Here is a 14432-nt window from a genome sequence, read left to right as displayed (position 1 = left end):
TGATATTATTGTAGATCTGCCCACCGCTGCGGGGTCTAGTGCTTGACGCGGACGCGACACTGATGCTATTTTTCATCGGCTCTGCCTGGACATAACTTTCTACTGTCGCCTGATGATGGAATCTGTGTGTTCATGGAGCTAAATGACCTTGAAATTCGCTAATGCCACTCCACAGAAAACGAATAAGGAGAAAATCTCGCGAACATCTCGATACCAAAGAAGGCCAAATAAGTGACGTTCGGCTTGCGACATATGCAGGAACGATCACTTATGCATTTAATGTCACCCGCACATTAACTTTCCGCTGAAGAGTACATCAAGCAGATTTCTTTTACCAGTAAAGTAGATATTTACTCACTCCGCAAGTCCTCGCAAATAAAATGCGTAAAATCTCTTTGCCTAATAATGAATGGCTCGTTAAGACTGTTCTATAGCATGAAGTACCTACCAATGCCAATGTCACGTTTATTGATGTGCGATTGTATCAACTCTGTAGTTTTACTAATCCAAAGTTGCTCTACATTACTGTTCGCTACTGAAATATGTCTGATCATGTTCATGTAACCATGCCCGGAAGATACGTTGGTTCCGGAGAACAGCAAATGCTACTTACCAAGAAGGACTCCCATTTCTGGCATCGAGCTTGTGCTAAACTGCATATGCGTCATTCTTTTTAAAATTTGTATCCGGGAAACGATGTCTAGGGTTTAGTATTGTCCAATAGTTCTTCTTGTCATCATTGTTATAACCGCGGTTCTTTTGTTAGTGATGTATACATGCCCGAACGCTGCCAATGAGCAAAAGGTAGTACCATAATATGTCAATTGTTTTCATAGCTCGATTTTTTGTTGTTACCTGCAACAGTCTTACACAAATTACATGCACTTAACTAAGCTTTTGATTTACTCCTTCAACCCCTTACCCAATAAGAGATGCTGCCCAAACTTTTTAAAGGGAGGTATCGTGGCGCGAAGCATGATATATTGGCCCGTCATTTGCACGTTTGCGAGTTAAACGTGCTTGCTTCCCTTCTTAAGTGACACTGTGGTAGATCTGCATGTTACTGGCTCTTCTAGTGCATGACGTTGACGCAACACTCGCGTATTTTGGTGCGGGCATGTTTGGAGTCTGAGAGCAGTAGCAGATTGGTGAATGGCGAGCGGCCCCCGTGTCCAATAATTGCACCAATGAGCACGCCTCCTCCCCAGGTGCGCGCCATTTGGGCGGAATAGCTGCGAAACCGTCACAAGGAGGGTGCTGTGCGTCGCACTTAGTTGCGAGCGTTGTGGCCTTCATACCCAGAGGATCCAGGAACCCGAAATTAGCCTAGGGTCTTTTGACTCACTCTAAACGAACTCTTACTACATAGATATTCGATATTGGCCATTATCGAACTCCAAAATTAGGGTATCACTTAAGACTCCTCGCAAAACGCACAAGTGGACATTTATTTTTTATTGAGATAAATAACTGTATATATCCTCGATATTGTTGTTCAATTATAGGTGGTATTAGTTGTAGATTGTTATTGTAGCACGGCAACGTAATGTTCTAGTGAGAGCCAGGAAAAGGTAGATCACTTTGCGTGACTTTGCTATAAGCCTCCTACGAAATCGTTCCCCTTAACAACTAGAGTGAGACACTTGTGCACGCTTTCGCGGGGCTTCACAAGGTTTACTATATATGGAGTGGTTACAGTAGAAAAGAACATCCATTGGGAGCAACTACAAATCCTGCCGCCAAAAAAGAAAAAAAGATGTATTGTTAATGTCCTTAATACATGTCCAGCTCAAGTAAAATTGGAAACATGGTACATTTTATATTGGCGATTGCTTCTTTTTATGCAAGCTATTGTTGGGGAATATGTTATTCAATAGTGTATTCAGGCGGGTTAGCTGCTTAACGCCAAATTCATTATATTTTTATTTAGACCGAAAAGACGGGCAGAGAAGAAAAGAGAAGATCGGGCACATATCTTATACTTCAAAATTAAATACAAAGTTTTAAATGCAAATGGTGATGAGCCAATCTCCACGGGCTGCCATTAGCGGCATTGAATCTGATAAAACAATTCTGCGATAATTTTCTGTACAGATAAGTCAAAATGTTGTATCGTGACGTTGTAGCGACGGTGAGGGATACAGTAGCAAAACTTAGTCACTAAAATTGCCTTTATTGGGCGAACTTGGGCGCAGAAAAGCAAAACCAAGCGTTTTCTAGGGCCTTCGAGTGAGATATTCCCGTTTTAACAGCGTAGGTTGTTACAGGTTTACTCCAATAGCTGTTTTGTTTGCTGATGCTCTCCGCCACTACCGCCGCTGCGGTTAATCGCAGCTACCGCCAGGAATGAGAAAACACACGCAGTTCCCAGCGGGATCGAACCCGTGCCCCCTGCACGGGAGCCAGCTACTCTGCCACTGTGCCGCATAACTGCTTGCTAGCTGCTACGGAAACATATCCCATACAGGGGTCCAGCGGCGTAGGAGCCACGCGATGCGTGATACGCGACCCGTCAAATCAAACTTGTGCGAATGCTTCCTAGGGAAGACACGTCCCATACGTCTTCACGTGCACCATTGGCTACCCAGACTCGGCACGTTGCAGTTCACATGCGCATGACCCCGGGAGATTCTCTGGTCTCGACGGTATGGACGTAGAAGAATGGCTCGACATGTGCGAACGTGTCAGCAAAGCAATCAGCTGCGACCCGGCCATAAGGCTAGCCAACGTCACTTCCTATTTTGGCGGAACGCAATGCGTTCGGTTGCAAACACATGAAGAGGAACTTATTAGCTGGGAGCTGTTCAAGCAGAAGCTGGTGGACCTTTTGACACTTCCTCTGGCCGACCGCTAGCCATCGAAAAGCAGCTCGCAACACACGCTGAAACTGCTACCGAGTCATATGTCTCCTATATTGTTGCAAACTCTACATGTTCATGGAATACTCCTGTAATGTAGCAGATATCCCGAAAGACATTGCGGATGGAGCATTTGACCCCCTGGTTTTTAGCAACGTTTCTACTGTGGACACTATCATAAAGGAATTCCGCCGCTTCAAGCTAGCAAAAAGCCACCGTGTCACCCATCAAAATCCTGCCTACCGAATACCGGCGCGACATCCTCCTCCATCGACTAAGACAGCCCGCCACCTTTATGTGACAACCTGACTCGCATTGTGCGTCGTGAACTTGAAACTGCATTACGCGTCTTGCCCTATCAGACGACCTTGCACAACTCTACTGCAAGCATACTCTTCGTCAGGTTTGTGGTTAGCCAGGAAGTCGCTAACTTCGGCTTCCCCACCACCTGCCCTGTTAACCGTCCTGACGCCAATAGCACCATGCTCCACGCTGTAAAAAATTTCCGTCATTATATGGAGGATTTCCGTCATTATATGGAGAATTGCAGGTAAACATACAGGAAGTATGTCATATTTAAATATACGGCAAAATTTGCCATTAATAAACTTAAAGTGCTCTCCGTTTTGAGCTTTACGGACATTTCACTGTAATCATATAGCGGCGATACACTGTTTTGTACGAAACAGACAGAATTCCGTATTTTTGTTTTGCGAAGATCCGTATTGTGAGCAAACTTAAGCTGTCTCAATGAGCGCTCGTACTCACAAAGTTTTAGCTAACAATATTTTATTGAACGCGCAAACTGTACGCAATTTGAAGGTACGTACAAAATTTCAGAGCTAGCCTTCTACAAAAAGCTGCAATAACAGATCGTATAAATATACATACGCATCTTCTATTCCGGTCGCAGTTTGCCGCGCATATGGGCCTTGTCACGCTGATCATATGCGCAAATTTATGCGTGTTCTTACAATGTTCTCAAATTAAGCGCTTTGTAGTTAATAATACAGCATATATACTTAAGCGAACGAAGAGCCGTGGGCATACCTGTATACCTAATCAAGCTTGAGGCACTCAGGTGTTGCTGCACTGGAATGACTTTGGTGCTCTACGCCAAAAATTATCTGCGCTATAAATCAGTACCGAAACGCAGGGAGTGGTATAATGACCGTAACCGCGTTTACACTTAGCAACAAATGGTCTCGCAGGGGACTGGTGGCCTATAGATCCAAGTACAACGGTCGGATGAAATTTTCGAATGCGGCAAGCAATTAAGCCAAGTGTGAAAGGACTTTGCTGAACTGCAATGTAGTTGGTTTAAGTCATTGTTACAATATTTACAAAATATCTCGTCTGTGTCAATAACTGCCCATTCATTGAGACAAATCGATTACGCATAATCTTCACGGTTCATGTGTTAATTCTTGCGGTAAGATGTAATCGCAAAAATTTGGCGATTGATCTTCAAACAAGACTGGTAAGCGCGCCCGTTCTTGTACGGCTGAATGAAGAAGGCGAACACGCACCGACATGTGTGCAAACTACTGGAAGGTGACTGAAGATTAAGGAGCTATTACCGCGTTAGTGCTGTGTGTACTGTCAAAAAGAAGAAGAAAACGAGGAAAGAAAGAATGCCCAGTCTTGAGATGTACGATTCAAGCTTCAGTTCTTTTTGACCCAGAATGCAACACAATTAGTTCCATGTGCTTTATACATGGGTAAATGTTATGACACAACTCATTATTTACCCCTTCATTACATGCACAAACCAGCCCAAATTATCACTATACTAGATGTTATTGACGCATGGCAGTGCAATGATTTGCACTTCATTGCAGCACAGGGGTTTGCTATCCCCAGTTGCGAACGGTTTGGTTGACCTGCCTGCCTTTCTGCTTCTTACATTCTCTCTCCCTTTGTATAAAACGCACTAACTTGTAGGAGAGAAAGCGTTCTGCTCTTTTAGAATTCAATTATTTGTCAAGCAATGATGTTGCAGTTCCACCAACTAGAGCACAAATGCGAAAGCATAGCCGATTCTGTTCTGTCCTCCGCGCTCACAGAGTGCGGCACCCGGGGCAGCGCGCGCTGCGCTTCCGTTAGGAGTGGTGGACGAACCGGCAGATGTGTAGTCAGCCGGCATTTCTTGTGTCGTGTTGTAAAAGTTGTTAATTTGCCGTAAATATCTCTTGATTTGTACTCAAGAGTGGCGCAAGGCACCAAGAAAGAGAGGTTGACGCATCGGGAGTGAAGAACAGGAACGATGGATGGTTACGCTACTTTGGTCTCGGCACGTTCGAATTGGCAAAGTTCCGAATTTGTCGCCGTGTGGTGTACGCTTGTGCGCTCGTCATTTGCTGTTATCGCGCGGGGATATTTGCGCTGAATGTCTTTCACTTCGTGAACAAACTCTGCACGCTGCGGCATCGAAGAAGGTGTCCTCTGTTTAGGTGCCCGTACGCGCTTGGGCAGGCGACAGCCTGCTTACTCTCAACGGGTGTTTAACCATCTACGCGCGTTCGCAACTTGCTCATGAGGTAAGGACATTTTAATCTTATTTGGAGGGCACAACGTAGGTGTTCAAATGATGTGCGGTAAGCCGGTGTCGCCAACAGAAATATTGTTTCAAAAGACCACTAGGCAACGTCTTAGGGAAAAATGACGCATGAATAGGGAAAACGATCACCCTATCTTTTCAGATTGATTCCAGTGGTAGCTTGATAGGCTCGATCGCAATTTCCGTGTGGCACTTCTAACCTCTTTGTCACTCGCGTTAAAAGCGTAGAATAAAACTGCGTTCAGTTGCGCACTTGTATTGACGCTTGTATTGGCTTGAGAGCATACCGTATCCGATACAATAATTTCTGTTAGAATACGGAAATAAACGTTCCGAGGAAATAGCAGTGGCTTACTACCTGTGATCGTTACGTTCTTGCTTGGGTGCACGTTTAATTTTGTAGTGACAAAAAAAAGTTCGCTCTGGCTGCTCTGCTGTGTTTCCTTGCTGCACCTTCTTGCGGTGCAGCAAGACGTGTTGCATCGAAAGATGTCTTGGCAGTCAAGGCATTCGTGTCAGTAAGCAAGCAGTAAACGGTGTATCAGTGCAAAAATTTTTGACATACAAGAGAAACGAATGGTATCATCATGAACTCTGTTATTTTACGAATAATTCAGTTGTATTACTAAAGCGGAGAGTGGATATGCATGAAAGTCAGATTGTATTGATACGCAGCAAAAACAAGGTAAGTTATCATTACTAATTATACCTTTTCTTTTACTTAAAGTCAAGTTACTGCTGTTCTGCTGGAGCTGAGAAGAGGTCTGCTGCCTGCAATGGTTCCATCTCTCTCAAGTTATCGCAGTATTGTAGCTCTCAAAGTGAGTGGATTTATTTTTTCTCTTATCTATTTGCCACCTAAATCATGACCATCTACGTAGCTGTGTAGGTGATCACTGTTAGTGACATTGATGTGCTGGTGGAAGAGCACTCCTTTATGATTGCAACGCATATGACAGAGTGCAGCTGTGGCAGTATGCGAAGGTGTTAATGTATAAGCCAAATTAGGTTCTTTGAGCTAATATGTTAATTTATTGATTACATTGGATTGTGGTCTAGCAGCAAGAATGCTAAACAAGGAGAAGTAATTTTAATTTGCAGTTGGTAAGATGTGCAAGCAATTCAGGCTGTTATACATGAAATGGGTCATTTGTAGATGTCTTCTACACTGCTGCAGTCCTGAATAGCTTCAGAGTTGAGTGATACCACTATAATTTCTCTGTAAAGCATGCAGCATTTAGCATTGGGGGAGGCTGGCGTAAACAGACGTCTAACTACTGTAAAGTTCAAACGAAGTGTTACTGTTAGGGTGACTATATATAATTTATGCTTTTGTTCTAATCTTGTATGAGGCAGACATATTTTAACCACTTAATATCTTTGTATACAAGTATTACCAATTCATTTCTGCCATTTGGACAATGGCAGAAATGCATGGGTTATACTTGTACTCATAGACATTACCTAACTATTGTTTAACGACATGGTGTCCCTGCATGCTAAAATTTAAATGGCTATTATTAGATAATGTCCTCTCTTGTAGTAACATTAAGGCATCTTTTATATTATTACAGATTACCACCATAATGTACCATCATAGTGTGATATTTACACTAAATATATTTGACTTTGCTATAATGCCTTGCACAGTGGTGCGTCATCAAATGTTTTTACGATAGTCTCTGACCTCAGAATGCACTTCAAGTTATTTTCTTGTTTGCAACAAGACTATATTGCAGTTTTCTCGCCTTATATTTTGTGGCACTTCAAACGGCGGCGAGCTAAACGAGTGGGCAACAATACTGGAATCACTACAGCGTGTGGAGCTGTCTTCAGACACACACAAGAAATACATATTTGCATTTTTAGCGCAACACAACCGACACCAGAAAGGCGAGAGAACAAGGCACTACTCCCAACTGACATCACTTTATTGCGTCACTCCTTTATAGACAGCAGAATCTACAAGAAGATGCGCTGTGAGCACCATGTGCAGGAACCACCAACATCCGATCACTAGAGCACACTCATGCGACAGAATCCAAAAAAACCATATTGAGCACTGTACAAGGTTAAAGAAAGCACACTAATGCACTGTGACCCCAATGACTGTATAAAGAAAGCTTCCGATAACTCTCTGGCGGTGGTATCACGGCTCTTTTTCAAAATCGTAGTATAGCGAAGCATATGTATAGTTCATAATCCTACAGAATTGACATCTCCTCATTTGTACGTTTCCTGCAAAATATGTAAATATATAATTTCCGTTCCCGTATATGTTTAAAGGACTGGGATCTCTAAAGAGGATGTTTAGTTATATTTCACCATTTATTTGATTTTGTTTACTTTCATTAATTAAGCATTCGATATGTAGCACTGGCGGTGGCCGCATTCTTGTACAATCCTTTGGAATGGGCGTGGAATGGAAAGAGGTGCAAATTCTTAAATGTTGACTGATGCGTGTCCCACTTTTATGATCATACATCTGTCATCATCAACTTTAACGGATCGCGGTTACATGTCGTGCATTTAATTAACCACCTTAAGCTTCGCCTTGTTTCTAACATGTGCATGCATCTGCATAATGTCATTTTGTACAGAACGAACAAAAAATTGTATCGATAAACGGCACCCACGTACCCTCCCTGCGACAAACATACCCCTTCAAGCGTGCGATTGGCTTTATGCATGCGATTGATTCATTATTTACTTGTCAGGGGCTTTCTCGACGAGTAAAGTGGGCCAGTCGCGCATATGGTGCGATGAAAGTTTGGACGATCTCAGACATGACGCAATAGGAACTGATCCCATTCTTCAGGGAGCGTTGGTCGTGTGTCTCACGTGGTGGATGTCTCTGCCACTTGCCATCTGACCGATATGGCGCATGCTTGCTACGTTTCAGAGCACGGTACATATCCATATGCTAGTTAGGGTGATGCGTGATGTCAAAACTTCACGGGATGCGAAAATAAAGTGTACGGCTTATTGTGTGCGCACTCGGAAATAAAAGTGGATTTGTCATGTGCCAATCCGTATAAGGAATTCAAATGGAACGTTTCAACACAGCTCATTCGCACGATGTGCCTGTCAGTGCTTCGCCATTCGGTGTAACTGCAATAGAGTTCTGTGCTGGGAACTCTGCTCCGACTGCGCAATTTGTCGACGTAACCCCACATGCTCTCAGGCATTGCTATGTTGTGGAACGCCCATTAACCCTGTCAATGCCGACATCATAAAAACGGTAGTTATAGAGCAGTTTTATCAAGAGATCGCTTGTTAATGTCCATCATGTTACATGCTTCCAAAAGCAAGGCGTTGAAATTGCGCACTTTTTCTTAGGAAGCGTGCACTCCTCATACTTAGAAGTAAAGCACCTTGTTCGGAAATGCTTGCAGTAGTTTATTAGCGCATTCATCTTTCAGGCACCGGAGTCGGCACAGCCAGTGATTATTTACGAGTTGTTTTCTCGGGGATGTTTAATGCAGCTGTGCATCAACAAGAAGAATGCAACGAACGTGAAGTACACCTTTGCCGCTGTGAGAACCGAGACGGAGGACGCCGACGGTACCTGCGGCTACGGGCCATTCCCACGGCGATTCCCAAGTAGCTGGCAGCCTTCTTCGCGTTCAATTACACGTCTGGTGACAACGAGACAGAGCGCATGGCGATCACATAAAGGGTTACCCAGTTAAGAGGAAGCTTTAGCTCGGGTGCTCCTATCTAAATACATGTAAAAAGAGAATGCGTTTTTCTCGGCAACCACTGCACCAATTTTGACGAGGTTTATTGCATTTAAAAGAAAAACTTAAAGTCTAGTGACTGTTGGTTTCGAATTTTTGAGTTAGGGCGTCAATCTGTTATTCAAAACTGGCGAAAATCCGAAATTTTCAAAAAACAAAACTGCCAAGTTTACAACTCCGTAACTCCTAAAGGAAAAACGATAATACAATTCTGTGAAATGCATCTAATAGTACATCCAAAGCGGACAAAATTAATATATTACTCATGAATCTCAAAAAAATTATTAATATGTACATACAGATTTTGCAGACCCCTTGTAAACAACGTAACAAATTCACGTAAGATGTAAAATGGCATATCGAATTTGTCCGCTTTGAATGATCTAATGGATGCCGTTCACAGAACCGCGATATCTGTTTCTGAAACAGAGTTATCAATTTTTAAAAATTGTGCTTCTATTTTTTTCAAACGGTCAAATATTTGAAAATCGTTTTAGGAAATTGAAGCCCTAAATAGAAATTCCGCTTCCAACAGTCACTAGAATTCAACTTTCTCTTTCAAATGCAACAAATTTCATTAAAATCGGTCCAGAGGTTATCTCATAAAAACGTTTTTGCGTTTTACATGTATTTGAATAGGCCGCGTTGGAGTTGGGCCCGAGCTAAAGCTTCCTCTTAATGTTTGCTTTTGGCAAATGCTCGTAGCAAATTTTTTTGTTACTTTCTGCAGAGGCGAACAATGAAACGCTGTTGTTTGGAATATGCAGTGGGGCACTGAATGTTGTCATCATTATTATAGCTTTGTTTCCGTGATCGGGTGGTAGTTAGCATCTGCCTTGTGTATGGAAGCACTTGTGTTCTCATCCTCGTTACGCTGAAAATTCGCCGGTTCTTTTAATGCGCCCAAATCTCCCCGGACAATGTTCACGGCAATGTTCCAGTTAGACATCGTCATAACAAAACAGTCATCGTGCCCCGACAACGTGGCCGCTACAGCAAAATATACTGCGTCCCTTCTTCCACACTTTTTCTCCTAGCGCTGGCACTCGGGAGGGCCTCTCCTCCGTTTCTTTTTTTCCCTTCCGCAATATCTAATATCGTCACACGGTAGCAACGGTAAAGAAGGCAGAAGAACTGTGATTGATTAACCTAGCATTTTACTTGGCGAACTTGTGCCCTTAAAACCAGGCTACACTCGTAGAGCAACGACAGCGGCATACAGAGTCGGCAATCGTCGAAAATCTGATCAGCGGGTCAAACGCGTCAGCTTTTATACAAGAGCCATCGAAAGCTCCAGAGTAATTGCTGGTGCCCGCGTGTCGCCCACACGGTTCTTCACAATTCGCCTGGCACATGCAACCAGATTACACAAGCTTACACAAGCTAGGCAGCGTTCTACGGCCTGTATTATTTTTAGATTACATCAATGACGTAATCAACATTGGCGAAGATTGCAAATTTATAATTTATGCTGATGATTGCACACCATTTTTACTGGAAGAAAGTTAGGTACTCTCGAGGCACTAGAAGCAAACACCTGTTGTAAGCTTCGCGATTGGTGCACTAAAACAATTTAATGCTAAATGAAACAAAAACAAAATGAGTCCTTTTTCGAGCCCTTAGCACGTCCCTGCAGTTACCTCACCATACTACACTAGGCCCATACAAAATTTCAGTAACCAAATCAATTAAGACGCTTGGAGTAATTTTTAATGCACATGTAACCTGGAATGAGCAAATAGATCAGATTAGCTTAAATATAAGACGCGTGGCTGGTGCTTTAAACCGCTGTCGATATCTTTTGCCTGTTACCATAAAGCGACTCATTTATCAAGCTCTCTACCATGCTCAATTGAACTACTGTGCTTTAATATGGGGAAACACTACGTTAACCAATTTCAATAAGCTAAAATACTTCAGGAAAGAGCTATTAGGGCAATAGAGAACATACCATACCTTGAACATACCAGCCATCTTTTTGTGAAGCATAAAATTGTTACGGCGAACAATATACACAAATGCAGGCTGCTACAATCCTACATTAGTGCAACTCGCGGGAAGCTTGACACATTTCTCACACTTGCAAATCTTGAACCTACTCAAAGTATTTACTTCCATCGGTATAAACACCCCTGGAAAACTCCATTCTGACGCACTATTTACGGAACGCAAAGGCTTAGCCACACGTTACCAAGCACTCTTAACGCATATGAGCAGCAAGATATTGAAATCAAAACACTAAACCCCACCAATGTAGTTGGCTTGTTTTTGTAACTGCGCATTCCTTAAATAGTACTGCTTTATATCATTGTTTTCACTAAGCACAGAAGTACGATGCCAATTTCTCTTCTCTTGCTTTATTATGTGCAAAAATGACCCTATATGTACTATTTTTCGTACTGGTGCATAATAATTATTAGCTTTCGCTTGTTTGTTTACCCTGTCATCTTAATTTTAATTATTCACTTTTTGCTTATATAATTTTCTTTTTGCTTGTATATTTACCCTGTCATTGCTCCTACAGGCGGACGGTGCTTAGTCAAGCTGCAGTATCCGCAGCTTTTTCGCCGTCTCCCCTTTTTCACAGATGTTTTTGTTTGGTGAAAATAAAACACTGACTGACTGACTGAGTGACAGTTCAACTGGTAACCTCTGCCATATAAGTACACGCGTTTTGTGTCAGAAAAGCGTTTGCTGGCCAGTAATGTGGCGCTTATTTCTCTTCAATCATAGTGTCAATACTTTGTGAATTTGCACATGTTTGTTCTATGTTTAACTTTCGGATGTATGCTTTATTTCTGATAAGAAGGAGCCAATTGAAGTTAGAGGATGTTTCTACACTGTAATATTGAAGAAACATTACAGAATATACGTATGTTTTATTACAAGATCTGTTCTAAAGCCATGGGCATCATTGTAATCTGATTTTATGTGTTTGTCAGTATGTTTCTCAAACTATTATTCAGTTTATCTTGTGATTGATCAATAAGGATTTTACCTTTAATCGAAAATGTTTCATTTGAGTAACTGTCTACAGATTACATCTCGTTCACCAAGCACAAGTGCAGGAGCTCCTTATGAAGGAATCAAACATTCCCCACATGTAACTATTGCGAATCCCTTCAAATGGGACCATGGATCTGCATCGTGCTTTCCACTATTGGGAAGAGTACTAGTGCTCTGTTCTGAAGGAGTACAATCACTCTGTTTCGCGGAGTAGAAACACTCGGCTTGGAGGAGTAGAAGTAATCGGCTTGGAGGCGTAGAAGCACTCAGTCTTGAGGAGTACAATTACCCCTATGAAGATAGTATTACCACTCTGCGGAAGAGTACTAGCACTTCCTGTGGGGTGAGTATTAGCACTCTGCGATAGACTACTAGCACTCCCTTGCGGTGGAGTAACTAAACTCTGGCGGGAGGAGATCGATCCTTTCTCAAAGAGGGTCGATCTACTCTCTAAAAGAGAGTGAAATATGGGACAAGCAGATACGCCCTCAAAGAGAGTGCCCGGAACTCTCTTTTGTTTTAGAGTGTACACGACCTGGCATGAGGAGTCTATAATGACACACCGGCACTCATTCGCTGTTTCTTACATCACTCACATTGAGTGCTTTTTTTTACGGCTTAAGCAGTCTTGAAGGTCACAGATTCCACATGACTTATCATGCACTTACACAACAATACTACATCAGAAAGTAGTCCCATGAGCGCCAGTGTGTCCCGAACTGCTGCACTTGATAAGGGCTGGCCTGGGCATCAGCGTGCATAAAAAGGAGTATTTAAAAACACTTGAGCTGTTGGCGAATAAGACAGGCAGACCTGGTACCGATTGTTCATGATGCTACCCTTGCTACCGCGGTCACAACGCCCAGCAGAATGCTACATTCTGCGTCTGCATGCGTTCGCGTCCTGTAGAACACAACGACACAATCACACGTATCGTCCTCTTGCGTCAAAGCTTACTAGCTCTTTCACATGTCTAATGCGTGCGTCAGGTGCCAACTTCTCGAGTTCCTTTCTCGTTCCAGCTCGCGCTTTACGTCGTGTTAGACTGCACCTTCTTCTTCGCGATTGGTCAACATTCGCCTTTACTATTCTCGTAAGCGTGCGATGCTGTGCTTCCATCATGATCGGTCCAGGTCCAATAGCTGTAAACGTTTCATTGGCAAAATACATATGCCTTCTTTGTTTTAACATACACCCCATGGCATAGCTGTCGACACGTACAATTATTTAAAACGTAGTCGTTCATGCCGTCACGAACGGTGTTTATCTCGCTTATGCTTCTCCAATATAGATGTTGAGGACAAATAGAGGCTTGTCGCAAGTTCGTGTCGAACGGCCGCAATAGAAATAAATCGGTCGGCGTCACATTATCGTCGTCTGCGTCGTCTTATTTATGGTGTCACACACACGGCTACGTCCAACGCATCGCTTTTCGACTTACACAAACACGTTGGTAAACCAATTAACGATTTGCATAAACCCAGAGTGTGCTGTGTAGTCAGCTATCAGCAAAATGATTCGCATAACATTGTTTGGTGCTCGTCCTTGGCTCTGAATAATTTTTCTGTTTATTAGCTGGTAAGATGTATTGTCTAATGAGTAGGTAGCCATAATTGTATTTTCTAATAACCAAATATTCCAAAAAACAATGAACACTGGCTCTCTGCCTTTCGTGAGAGATTATTGAGAATCTGCATATGCTTCCCAATTCAGGTAACGACCCTGTTTCCTTATTCTACACGCATACATTCCCAACTGGTAGTCATGCAAAATAATGCCACGCATGCTGTTTTCACACTTTGTTGCATGAAATAAAACTAAGGGTTTTTTACAATGCCCAAGCACCTACTTGTCAGCTTACCGACTAGAAATCTACCTTAAGTGGCCAAGGCACAAAGTAAATGTCATCCGTTTTAGTCTACCTAATTTCACTGTGTATATTAAATAATACCAAAAGAGTCTGACAACATAGGACGTAGGCTACAAGTTTCAAACTGCTGTACCTAGCTTTGTTTCTAAGCTTACGCTTTGGCTGTAGTTTTAAGCAGGCAATGATTATAGCTCCAGTTGCCGGGAAGAAGCCGCGAGGAGACCACGCAGCGCGGACGTGCTTCGCGTCGGCTCCGCTACTTTGCTACGTGTTTGGCGGATTACCTAACTTTTCGTGGGAATTCTTCTTACCAGCGATCGCCGGAAGCTTCAAGGACTCCCTCGACGCCATAGTTGGCCAGGTGGGCCTTTTTTCTGGCCGATTATCGGCGCCTTTTG

This window comes from Dermacentor variabilis, chromosome 4 (assembly GCF_050947875.1).
Source record: "Dermacentor variabilis isolate Ectoservices chromosome 4, ASM5094787v1, whole genome shotgun sequence".
In the NCBI taxonomy this organism is placed as follows: Eukaryota; Metazoa; Arthropoda; class Arachnida; order Ixodida; family Ixodidae; genus Dermacentor; species Dermacentor variabilis.
Note: the sequence above shows the minus strand (reverse complement) of the source record.